This window comes from Caretta caretta, chromosome 1 (genome assembly GCF_965140235.1).
Source record: "Caretta caretta isolate rCarCar2 chromosome 1, rCarCar1.hap1, whole genome shotgun sequence".
In the NCBI taxonomy this organism is placed as follows: domain Eukaryota; kingdom Metazoa; phylum Chordata; order Testudines; family Cheloniidae; genus Caretta; species Caretta caretta.
The window spans coordinates 214,440,282-214,451,557 of record NC_134206.1 but is presented as its reverse complement, the minus strand read 5'-3'; positions in this window follow the sequence as shown (position 1 = coordinate 214,451,557).

The window sequence follows — 11,276 nt, the reverse complement described above, 5'->3', positions numbered from 1 at the left end:
TTCCTGAGGAAGGGACTTGACTAACGCCAGAGCTCAACCTGCCCTTCAGCCATGAAGGCCTGATAGTCCAGGATATGAAGGCTGGCAAATCTTCCAACCACATGAATCCCAGCATTGCAGTTCAGGACTCTAGGGTACAGAGCTCTTTGCAGCCAGTCTTCTCTCTGACCATGATTACTGTGACGTTGCTCTCCATGTGTTTTATAAAAATATGTTTATAAGTGTGGATATGATGTAACTGGAATATGCTTTATGCAAAAGGTCTCTTGTAAAGTATCATTACAAAGCTTATAATCTACTGAGTGTGGTCATCCTATTTGTATCTGAAACTAGGAATATGAAATATAACTCTGAGAACCTACTGTAATTATGCAAAGTGTGGGCCATTAATGGTGGTTTGGAATCTTGATGGCTCCCATTAACGAGGACAATGGTTGTAAATGGCTATGTTTACTTGTAAGCCTTCCTGTATATGTGTGTGCCAACAAGTGGGTAATGAAGTCTTACAGTGACATGTGATCATGGCACCTGAACTGGAATCCATCTTTAACCTGGTGCTTTTCCATTTAGAAGGAGAGGTGGGAACCCAGAGAGAGATAAAGGTTTCCTGCCTTGTGCTAAAGATATATAAGGGGGTGAAACAGAACAAAGGGGGTCAGTCATGAGGAATCCCCTAGTTACCATCTGAGCTGGAACTAACAAGGATTATACCAGGGGAAAGGATTGGGCCCAGACTAGGAAGGAGTCTAGTCTGTGAAAGAAGCTTATTGGACCATCTCTAAGGGTGAGATTTACCTGTATTCACTTTCTTAATGTATTAAGCTTAGACTTCCATATTTTGTTGTATTTTGCTTGGTAACTTACTTTGTTCTGTCTGTTATTACTTGGAACCACTTAAATCCTAATTTTTGTACTTAATAAAATCACTTTTGTTTATTGATAAACCCAGAGTAAGTGATTAATACCTGGGGGAGCAAATAGCTGTTCATACCTCTCTATTGGTGTTATAGAGGGTGGACAATTTATGAGTTTACCCTGTATAAGCTTTATACAGAGTAAAACAGATTTATTTGGGGTTTGGATCCCATTGGGTGCTGGGTGTCTGGGTTCTGGAAACAGGAGTATTTGCCGAGCCATTTTCAGTTAAGTCTGCAGCTTTGGGGGCATGGTCCAGACCCTGGGTCTGTTTTGCAGCAGGTTTGTGTGTCTGGCTCAACAAGACAGGGTTCTGAAGTCCCAAGCTGGCAGGGAAAATGGGCTCAGAGACTAGGCACACTAGGTGACAGTCCCAAGGGGGTCTCTGTGACCGAACCCGTCACAATTACCTTAACCACCAAGCTCCCATGGGGAGGGAGAGAGAAATAGCTGGGGATGTCTATTTTCTTGAGCACCTTCAAGATAGAGACAGTGGTGTGAGCTGTCTGCTACGCTACACCTTTCTCACCAGTTATTTCAAAATCTAGCTGCCAGGCACAGTTTCATGCAGTAAATAAGCACCCCGACTTTTACAATAAGCCAAAAATCAAGCTAATCCCATTTCAAAACAAGGCCAAAACAAGCCAAATCCTAAGAACCCCAACACTCAATGTGACTAGATCCCCGCAGCGTGCGGTCTGGGACTGTGGTGGGCCTTCTGTGCACCCCTGATTCTCTCCCCCCCTTGCTCCTGCTTGCCCCCCCTTGCTCCTGCTTGCCGGGAGCCTATCAAAAAAAAGAAGCAACAAGCTACAACTAGCAACAAGCTACAAGCCAATCAAGCAACAAGCTACAAGCCAAAAACTAGCCAACAAGCAACTCACAAGCCAATTAAGCCAAAAACAAGCCCAATTTCTGCATTTTTTCTGTGGGTTTGGCATGTCTGCTGCAAGGGCATGGTAATCCTATCAGACAGGGGTTTCTGGCCTGGGTAACACTCACTCTTGGGGCCATTGTGCATTCTTGGACAGGGACCAACTCAAACGCAGCTTACTTAACCTGCTGTTTAAGAAGTGTCTCTGGGACCATGGTCTGTTATGGCAGCACAAAGGAGCTACAAAACAGCCTCATTGCCACCTGAGGATTACCCCTGGTGTAAATGGCTCCCACTGGCTGTCAATCCCCCTTCCCACCCCACACAGGAGACTTTAGTGCTGGGGTGGGAGGTGGATTGGCCAGAGAGTAGCTCTATTGATTCTGCATTGCTGCCATGCCCCAGAAGGCTCTGAGCTGGGTACACAAGCTAGGTCAGCTTTCAGGGCTGGGGACTCAACCTCAGCAGTTCTGAATAGGAAAGGCAAAAATGTCTCCATCTGCTCTCTGCACTAGCACAGGGGTGAATTTCACATCTCTTTACTTCTGCTGCCCCTGCATGGCTGTGTCATGCCACTGCATACAAAGCAGTTAAACAATTTCCTCCTGTTTCCTTCCAAGGGATGGAGGAAGGTTTCAGGTAGCAGGAAAGTTTAAGGCTTCTTCCAAGAGAGGAGACCTGCCTTCCCACCTCCTGAAAAGCTTTTCTGTTCCTCCAAGTTAGTGTTGCCTACCTCACTGTCCTCCCAAGCCCTTAACAAGAGCCAGTGTCTCAGTGTTCATTTGCAGAGCAGCCTGGTATCTTGGGGGGTTATGTTTTGCTTCTGACAGTCAGTTGCACAATTGGATTCTCTGCTCTCTGGAAGCTGCTGGGCCTGTCGTTCCACAAATCCAAGAAGGGTAACAGTCTGGAGCATTTAATTTGGGGAGATGCTCAGGCGGGCAGCGTGGTGTCTGTCCCCATGACAACACCTCTCCACATCCCATCAGCAAGGGCTTACACAGCAGAGCTGAATCCCTGCGGCCCCACTCAACAGCCAGGGGTGTGGTCTAACTGCCTGTGCTTTATTCTCAGGAATGTTACCTATGCTGAACAGGGCTGACAGACTGAGAGCAGCACACTCTCCATGTGGCTTTCCACAAGGCCCAGGTATTTCCAGAATAACAGCCCTTCCCAGTCCTTCTGAGGGCTGGGTTATTGAATCAGTGATGCTTACCGGACCCTAGGAGGGGTTTGGAACAGGCTCTATGCTGACTCCAGGCTCAGCAATACAGCTGTGTCATTTCCTCCTGGAGCCAAAACAGATCCTTGCCAGTCTGTTTCTTTTGTCACCAGTTTCCTGCCTTGAAAGTGCTCTAGGGAGTTTCTGTGCACGAATCCTGTCATCAATGAGTAGCAGAACAGGGTTAGTGACCCACAGGTGAGAGGCTGCCAGTACCAGAACATATAGGACATGGAAATCCCCTCCACACTCCAGTCCAGGGATGTTAAATCACCAATAGTTTTTATGAGGACCTGGACTGCTGTCTGGAAGATCTGTGTGGAGCTGGTGTCTAGAATTCAGAATAAACCCAGAAAGAGAAGGGGAGATTGAGACAGCAAGAGAGAGTGTTTATCTGGAACTGTATTTGTCACCATCAAGAGTCACGCAGCACCAGCTTCATAACAGAAAGGACTGTATGGGCTGTCTGCTTTTTTTCCCATCAGTCCTGAGGCCCTCCTTTGTACAAGAGAAACCCCTACGCTGTTTATGTGGCGCTGCAGACCACTGCTCACTTCCTGTGTACCAGTGCCCCACTCACTCCTGGCCAGACTGAGCTGAGTTTCTTGCTGGCTTTGATTCAAAATTCACCTTCTCCATCCTCCCACATAATTCACAAAGTGCCCACATCTCTTGTTGTAAAGTGTTGGATTTCTGCTAGCATGTGGGTAGGATCATGCTGCTCCCTAATGGCTACACAGAGAAGGGAAGAGACCTGTTACTAGACACTAAGGGGAATTTCTTTCAGTGTGTATGGTAGAGGCCTGTGATTTTTAGGCCCTCAAGGATCAGGATTAGAGCTAGTTGGAAATTTTCCAATGGAACATTTTTCTGTTGGAAAATGATGATTTGTTGAAAGTAAAACATTGTGTAAATGTGTCAATTTTGTCACTTCTGACATCTAATCTTTCCTGCCAGCTTGTCCACCTCAAGCCAGAGCTCTCAGGGCTTCTAGGATCCTAGTTTCTTGGTAGCCCACCAGCCTTTTTGTTTCAAAAAAGTTGAAACTAAATGTTATTTCAATTTTTCAAAACAAGAAGTTTTGGACTCTTCTCCCCACCCCCAATTCTGTGAGCAATTTTGAAATTGCAAGTTTTCATTCCAATGCAGAACTACATTTTTTTGAAATTGTGAAGGATGCAGAACAGGAATTCCAGTTTCCGACCAGTCCTAACAAGGATTCTAGTCCCTGGCTCCTCAGGTTTATCAAGTCTTCATACATATTTGCACACACAAAATGCCCCACCTGACAAGTACATCTGGAAGCTGCCCCAGTACAAATATTTCCAATAATTGTGGGCCAGTTTTCAAAAGTAGCCACTCATTTTTGGTGTTTCAGTTTCTGAATATCAGATTTTAGTCACCAGAGGGAGCCACAAATCAGTCAAGGACAGTCCTGTTGAAATAAACAAGTATGACCTTGCAATGTACCCTAAAGACAGACAGTCAGGAATGGACCCTTGTGAATCATCCTTGAGGGTGTTCAAGAGCTGAGGACACTCCCCCAGCAAAGTCCTGCCCCTAGCCTGATCCTAACCAAACCCAGCAGCAGATCTGCCCTGACCCATCATAGCTGCTAGGCAGGGGACACAGTCAGAAGAGATGGCTCAGGTAGTTAGGCTTTATGCAGGAGGACTAAGACCTTAAAATGTATTGTGGCATGGCACCTCCTCTGTCTGACTGGACTTAGAACTTCCCCCTCTGGTGATGTGTGGGGAGGGGCGACTGGAGTAAATCAGCCCCACTCTAGGCAGTGTTTGTTTTCCCACTCTGGGTTTATAGAACAATATTTTCATGATAGGCCTTGGGGCAGGCCCAAGAAGTCCACAAACAAAAGAAACAAATTCACAAAACAAAAGGAGGATACCTTTTCCAAACGTATGTATGTGTGTGTGTGTGTGCGTGCACAAGTCCTTCCCCTACACAGAGGCAGTCAGTTAGACTGATTCCCTCTCCCCCTGAAGAAGCCTCCTCCTCCTATCTCACCAAAAAGGGGAATGGAGGAGTTAAAGGTCCCAGGCAGCCCTTAATTGGACTCAGGTGTCCCTAGTTGACCAGAGGAAAACTCTTTTCAGCTTATAGGGAAAAGGGTCCTTATCATTCTAGGGCTAATATACCTGTTTTCCACAGCTCCCTCTCACCTGCGCTTCAGACCATTCGGTGAGGCACAGGTCCACTGCTTTATCTTGGCATTTATCTTTCTGTCATGCTTCCTTCTCCGCCGGAGAACTGGAACAATTTGGAGGGCAGGGTGGTTGAGCGGTTGCGGAGGTGGGCAGGAATGCTCCAGTGCCTCTCCCTTTGGGGGAGGGTGCTGGTGCTTAACCAACTGGTCCTGTCCATGCTCTGGCACCGGCTCGACACACTGTGCCCGCCCACAGTGTTCCTGGCCAATCTCCAGAGGTTGGTTCTGGAGGTTTTTTTGGTCAGGACTGCACTGGGTCTCTGCAGGGGTTCTTCATCTTCCCCTGGAGGAAGGAGGACAGGGACTGACGTGCATGCGCATGCAGGTCCATGTCTTCCGCCTCCAGGCCCTGCAGAGACTCCTTTATGATGCAGGTGACTTGGCGTGGAGCATATTGGTGCACACCTTCCTCCACCTTCTGCGAGGCCTCTGATATGACCAGCAGCTCTTTTTTCTCCATTTGAGAGGTCTTCCGTGAGACCTCTCTGAGCTGCCGGTCTTCTACCAGGATCTCCTCCGGACCTGGAGGCTAGTTTCAGCAACCAGGTCCATGGCGGCCACTGAGGGGGTAGATCTCCTCGCAGAGCCCCTGCTACACAATTCCCATCTTCGTGTGCAGGTAGTAGAGTCCCCTTTGGTGTGCCGGAGGTTGGTCCTGGTGAGATTCACCAAGATCGGAGACCTCCTGGACTATGACCTGGGGAATTGGATGTATCCCCAGGCGCTCGGTTGGCGCATGGGGCTCTCCACCCTTACGACCCCCTGGCATGTATTCCAGGAGGTGGAGGCAGCCCTGCCCCCTGTGGTTCGGTTTTTCCTCGAGCGGGTCCTATGAGAGGGTGGGTCCCCCCTCACTCCCGGAATCCTCACTCCTCCGAATCAGCCCCCTACCCCATGAGCCTTCCTGGCCTCCCCCTCCTCTTACCCCGAGCTGGCTGCATGCTATGCAGCCGGTTCATTTCCAAACCATGCCAAGAGACCATACTCGTGCTCATGCTGCACATGCTTCATTACCCCACCCTAGTGTCCTGCTCAGATACCAAGTGGCAGGACCTTTTACCAGCAGTGGAGGGTGGAGAACCCTGGTGGGCCAGTTTATCTTCCATCTTAGTCCCGCGGCCCACTGGGGATATTAGGTGGCAGCTCTTCATGGAGCCATGAGCATGGGCATGTACTTGGCACAGTTCACCTCTGTCCCTGAAACCTGTCCCTTTTGTGGCATGAGGGAGACCCTGGCGCATGCTTTCCTTCAGTGCACCAGGCTGCAGCCCATCTCCCGGCTCCTCCAGAGCCTCTTATTGAGGTTCTGGCTGCACTTTTCCCCCACACTTATTTATTTACGCACACCTGATCCGAGGCCACATGAAGTCGTGGGACCACCTCATCAACCTCCTCCTAGCCATGGCCAAGGTAGCCATTCATAACACCAGGGAGAGGAGGTTGGCAGAGGGAGGCTCTGCGACTGTGGGGCTGTCTTTTGTTCTTTTATCCATTCACGTATCCGGGCAGAGTTCCTCTGGGCAGCGTCCGCTGGCTCTCTCGACACCTTCGAGGAGCAATGGGTGCTGTCCAGGGTTCTCTGCTCGGTGTCCCCTTCTGGTTCCCTAGTTTTGGCCCTTTGACCCTCACGCCTGTTCCCATTATTGCCTTTGTTGTCCCCCAAACTTGGTTGGGTTCTGTGTTCAGTAGCTCCTCCCTAGGCTGGGGGAGGAGCTTTTAGCAGTGGGGGGCGAGCTAGTGCTAGCCCGCATCCCAGTGCTCAAAAGGAAAGCTCCCTCCCACCCGCGCTTCAGACCATTCGGTGGAGCGCGGATCCACTGCTCTATCTCAGCATTTATCTTTCTGCCACACATCCTTCTCTGCCAGAGAACTGGCACTATTTGGAGGGCAGGGTGGTTGAGCGGTTGCAGAGATGGACAGGACTGCTCCGGTGCCTCTCCCTTTGGGGGAGAGCACTGGTGTTCAATCAGCCAGTCCTGTCCATGCTCAGGCACCAGCTCAACACCCTGTGCCCAGCCCTGGGGTTCCTTGTCCAGCTCCAGAAGCTGGTTCTGGAGTTCTTTTGGCCAGGGCTGCACTGGGTCTCTGCGGGGGGCAGCCTGTATTCCACTTTGGTTCTAGGCCTGCTGGGGACATTAGTTGGCGGCTCCTTCATGGAGCTGTGAGCACGGGCGTGTACCTGACGTGGTTCACTCCTCTTCCTAACGCCTGCCCTTTTTGCGGTGTGCAGGAGACCCTGGCTTATGTGTATCTGCAGTGCTCCAGGTTGCAGCCCCTCTTCTGGCTCCTCCAGAACCTCTTGTTGAGGTTCTGGCTGCACTTTTCCCCTTACCTGTTTATTTATGCATACCCCATCTGTGGCCCCGCAAAGTCAAGGGACCTCCTCGTCAACCTCCTCTTAGCCATGGCCAAAGTGGCCATTTATAATACCAGGGAGAGGAGGTTGGCTGAGGGGGGACCTGCGACTGTGGGGCCTGTTTTCGTTCTTTCATCCATTCATGCATCCGGGCGGAGTTCCTCTGGGTGGTGTCCGCTGGCTCCTTGGATGTTTTTGAGGAGCAGTGGGTGCTCTCCAGGGTTCTCTGCTTGGTGTCCCCTTCCAGTTCCCTAGTTTGGCCCTCTGACCCCACACCTGTTCCTGTTTTTTTTCTTCCCTGTCCTACATATTCAGTTGAGTATTGGGCTCAGTAGCTCCTCCCTAGGCTGTGGGAGGGGCCTTTAGCAGTGGGCAGGCTTGTGCCCGTCCACTTCCTGGCACTCAATATGGCCACTCTCTTACAGCTATCAGTCTGACTTTGTCACAGTGTCTTTTAGCAGAGCAGCCTGTAGCCTATGCAGTTCACAGAGAGCACAAATGATGGAGAGCTATTGACTTCAATAGGAGCAGAAAGACCTCCACACCTTGCAGAAGTCACCTTGGAAATAGCAAGCAGCTGCGGTCTTCTAAAGTTTCAGTCTCTGGATCAGTTTCCAGGGAAGCCCAATTAGGAGCACATTTGAGTAGGCTATTCCGGGGGGTCAGATGGTGGGATGGGACAAAGACTTTCTGGTACTGTACCCAAGCGCTGCCTGCAATTCCCAAGCTCCAGCCACAGTCCCAGAGCAGCAGGATGTTTCTGGTAAAAGACCAGTAGTTAAATAATTAACAATACTGAACATTTAAATTGCCAACATCAGGCTTCAGAATTAGCTTCTTATATAGATGAATGGAGTAACTCACACCTCTCTTAGGACCCAGGGCTGACCTTCTCCTATGTGCACACCCAAGCATTTGCCAGAAGATGTAGCAGCAGCTGGAGTTGTGCTATGTGGAATTGAAATTGGGGGTGGGGGGTGTTCAAATTTACAGGGGGGTGTCAGGGCCTGTCAAGATTCCTTCCCCACTCTGAACTCTAGGGTACAGATGTGGGGACCTGCATGAAAACTTATTTTTCTTATAAGCTTATTATTACTAAGCTTATTTCTACCAGCTTAGGTTAAAACTTCCCCAAGGTACAAAAACTATTTTACCTTTTGCCCTTGGACTTTATTGCTGCCACCACCAAGCATCTAACAAATATATAACAGGGAAAGAGCCCACTTGGAAACGTCTTTCCCCTCAAAATCCTCCCCAAACCCTACACCCACTTTCCTGGGGAAGGCTTGATAAAAATTCTTACCAATTTGCAAAGGCGAACACAGACCCAAACCGTTGGATCTTAAGAACAATGAAAAAGCAATCAGGTTCTTAAAAGAAGAATTTTAATAGAAGAAAAAGTAAAAGAACCACCTCTGTAAAATCAGGATGGTAAATACCTTACAGGGTAATCAGATTCAAAACATAGAGAATCCCTCTAGGCAAAACCTTAAGTTGCAAAAAGACACAAAAACAGGAATCTACATTCCATTCAGCACAGCTTATTTTCTCAGCCATTTAAACAAAACAGAATCTAACACATATCTAGCTAGATTACTTACTAAGTTCTAAGACTCCATTCCTTTTCTGTTCCCGGCAAAAGCATCATACAGTCAGAGAGAACCTTCATTTCCCCCCCCCCTCCAGCTTTGAAAGTATCTTGTCTCCTCATTGGTCATTTTGGTCAGGTGCCAGCGAGGTTATCCTAGCTTCTTAACCCTTTACAGGTGAAAGGGTTTTTCCTCTAGCCGGGAGGGATTTTAAAGGTGTTTACCCTTCCCTTTATATTTATGACAGGGCCGATGAGGGGTGAGACTGTGAGGGTGAAGGTGGGCTGTATGGCACCATTGTAAAAACTGAAAAATGTTTCATGACCATTTTATTAGATTTTAAAATCATCACACAAATTAAAGTTGGCTATTTAAGCCTTCTATGAAACACTACATCTACATCCTTTTTGGTTTCTTGTTATAATTTTGCACAACTCTGTTAATGAACTTCTTGAATGCAATGCATTCATCTTTAGTGGCTTCTCGTGTGTCCAGTACTTCCATTCCTTCAGTTGATATGCTCATTAGTTCATTCACATGATCAGGCAGACGGCGACTTCTTTCAAAACACAAAATTCTATTCAATGATGAAAAAGAACACTCAACTGTAGCTGTTGTGACTGGGAGTAGCAAGAGATGAACTCCTACTTCTTTCATCCCAGGACACGGAACACAAAGATCAGGTCGAGCCACTAGTTGAAGTCAAATCTTCATTCATTCGTCACATGATATTCCACTCTATGCTCAAATTCTCTATTCTGTCCTGATCACATGGCAGTCCCATTGCTGGTAGTGCCTCACTCCAGTCAACTGTCAGTGTTTTATAAGACAGGGATCTGTAAAAGCTACATAGAGGTTGAGTAGAATCTAGAAATCACTATTGTAGTTTTTTAAGAATCAAGTCTGTGTACTTTTTCAGTTGTCTTAACAAACACTTCTTGTCCTCTTCACTTAAGGATTCAATATAAATGCCTTCGTTAGTCAACTTCTGGACTGAAATCTTTGCTTCTTCCAGTACTTTTTCAATGGATAGCTCTCTGATTGATCCAAATGTAGCTTCTATTGCTGAACAAAGATCTACTACTGTTGTAGCGGATGCCTGGATTTAATGACCCAAGTGGTTTCAACAGTAGACTTATAAGAGAGAGAATGGCAATAGTCTTCTCTGAATGTGTAGCAAAAGTAATCCAGCAGCCTCACTACTTAGATCCATCCCATCTTGGTAGATACTTTCCAAAGCCAGTAATAATGGCTGGAGTAATTTTAAGACAACAGCCAAGGATTGCTCATGAGAAAGCCAGAGGGTTTTCCCAGATTGGACTAATTTGAACTTTGGTCCCAGTGTATCTTCTATATTTTCCAAGATAGTCAGTCTTTTTGGACTCTTGCTGAAAAAAGAAAATAATGAAGACATTAAATGTATAGCTTTTTAAATGTCTTTTGAAGAGTGTGCAGCTCGTACTAGCGCTAGTTGGAGTAGATGGCCTCTGCAGTGTGTATAGGAGAGACTAGGGTTACACTTTTCTCTGAGCAAAGCTTTTGCTCCACCATGTCTTCCAGAGAAGTTTGCAGCTCCATCAAATGCACAAGCAGCCATCTGTTTGGGGTCCAACTGACAAGCATTTAACTCTTCTAAGATATGGGTTGTCACAGATGCAGCCAATCTGTCTTCTATAACTTGAACTTCTAGAAATGCATGTACTAGCCTACCACTGACATCAAGATAACGTACACAATGACTTAATACTTGACGACCATTTGCACTGGTGCATTCATCAGCCATGTATGCAAATTTTCTGAATGTGGTGAGAGTTCTTCACTTTTTCAACTGTTGAGTCTTTCACTGTTGCACCACATGCATCTAGCCAGTCAGCTGAGTTTCTTGCAGAAAGACAGTGAGCATTTGCTGTTCTTGTTCGGAACCAGTGTTCAACTTCAGGATGAACAAGTGACAATGCAATTAACATTGGCCTCCAGTTTGTAGTGTGTGGTATCTCTTGCCTAAATAGAAAGTATGATGCCACAGCCATGTTTGTTCACATGAACTGTGTTGTGTAACAGCCTCATTAACACTCACCGGTGTTGTCCTTGGTCAG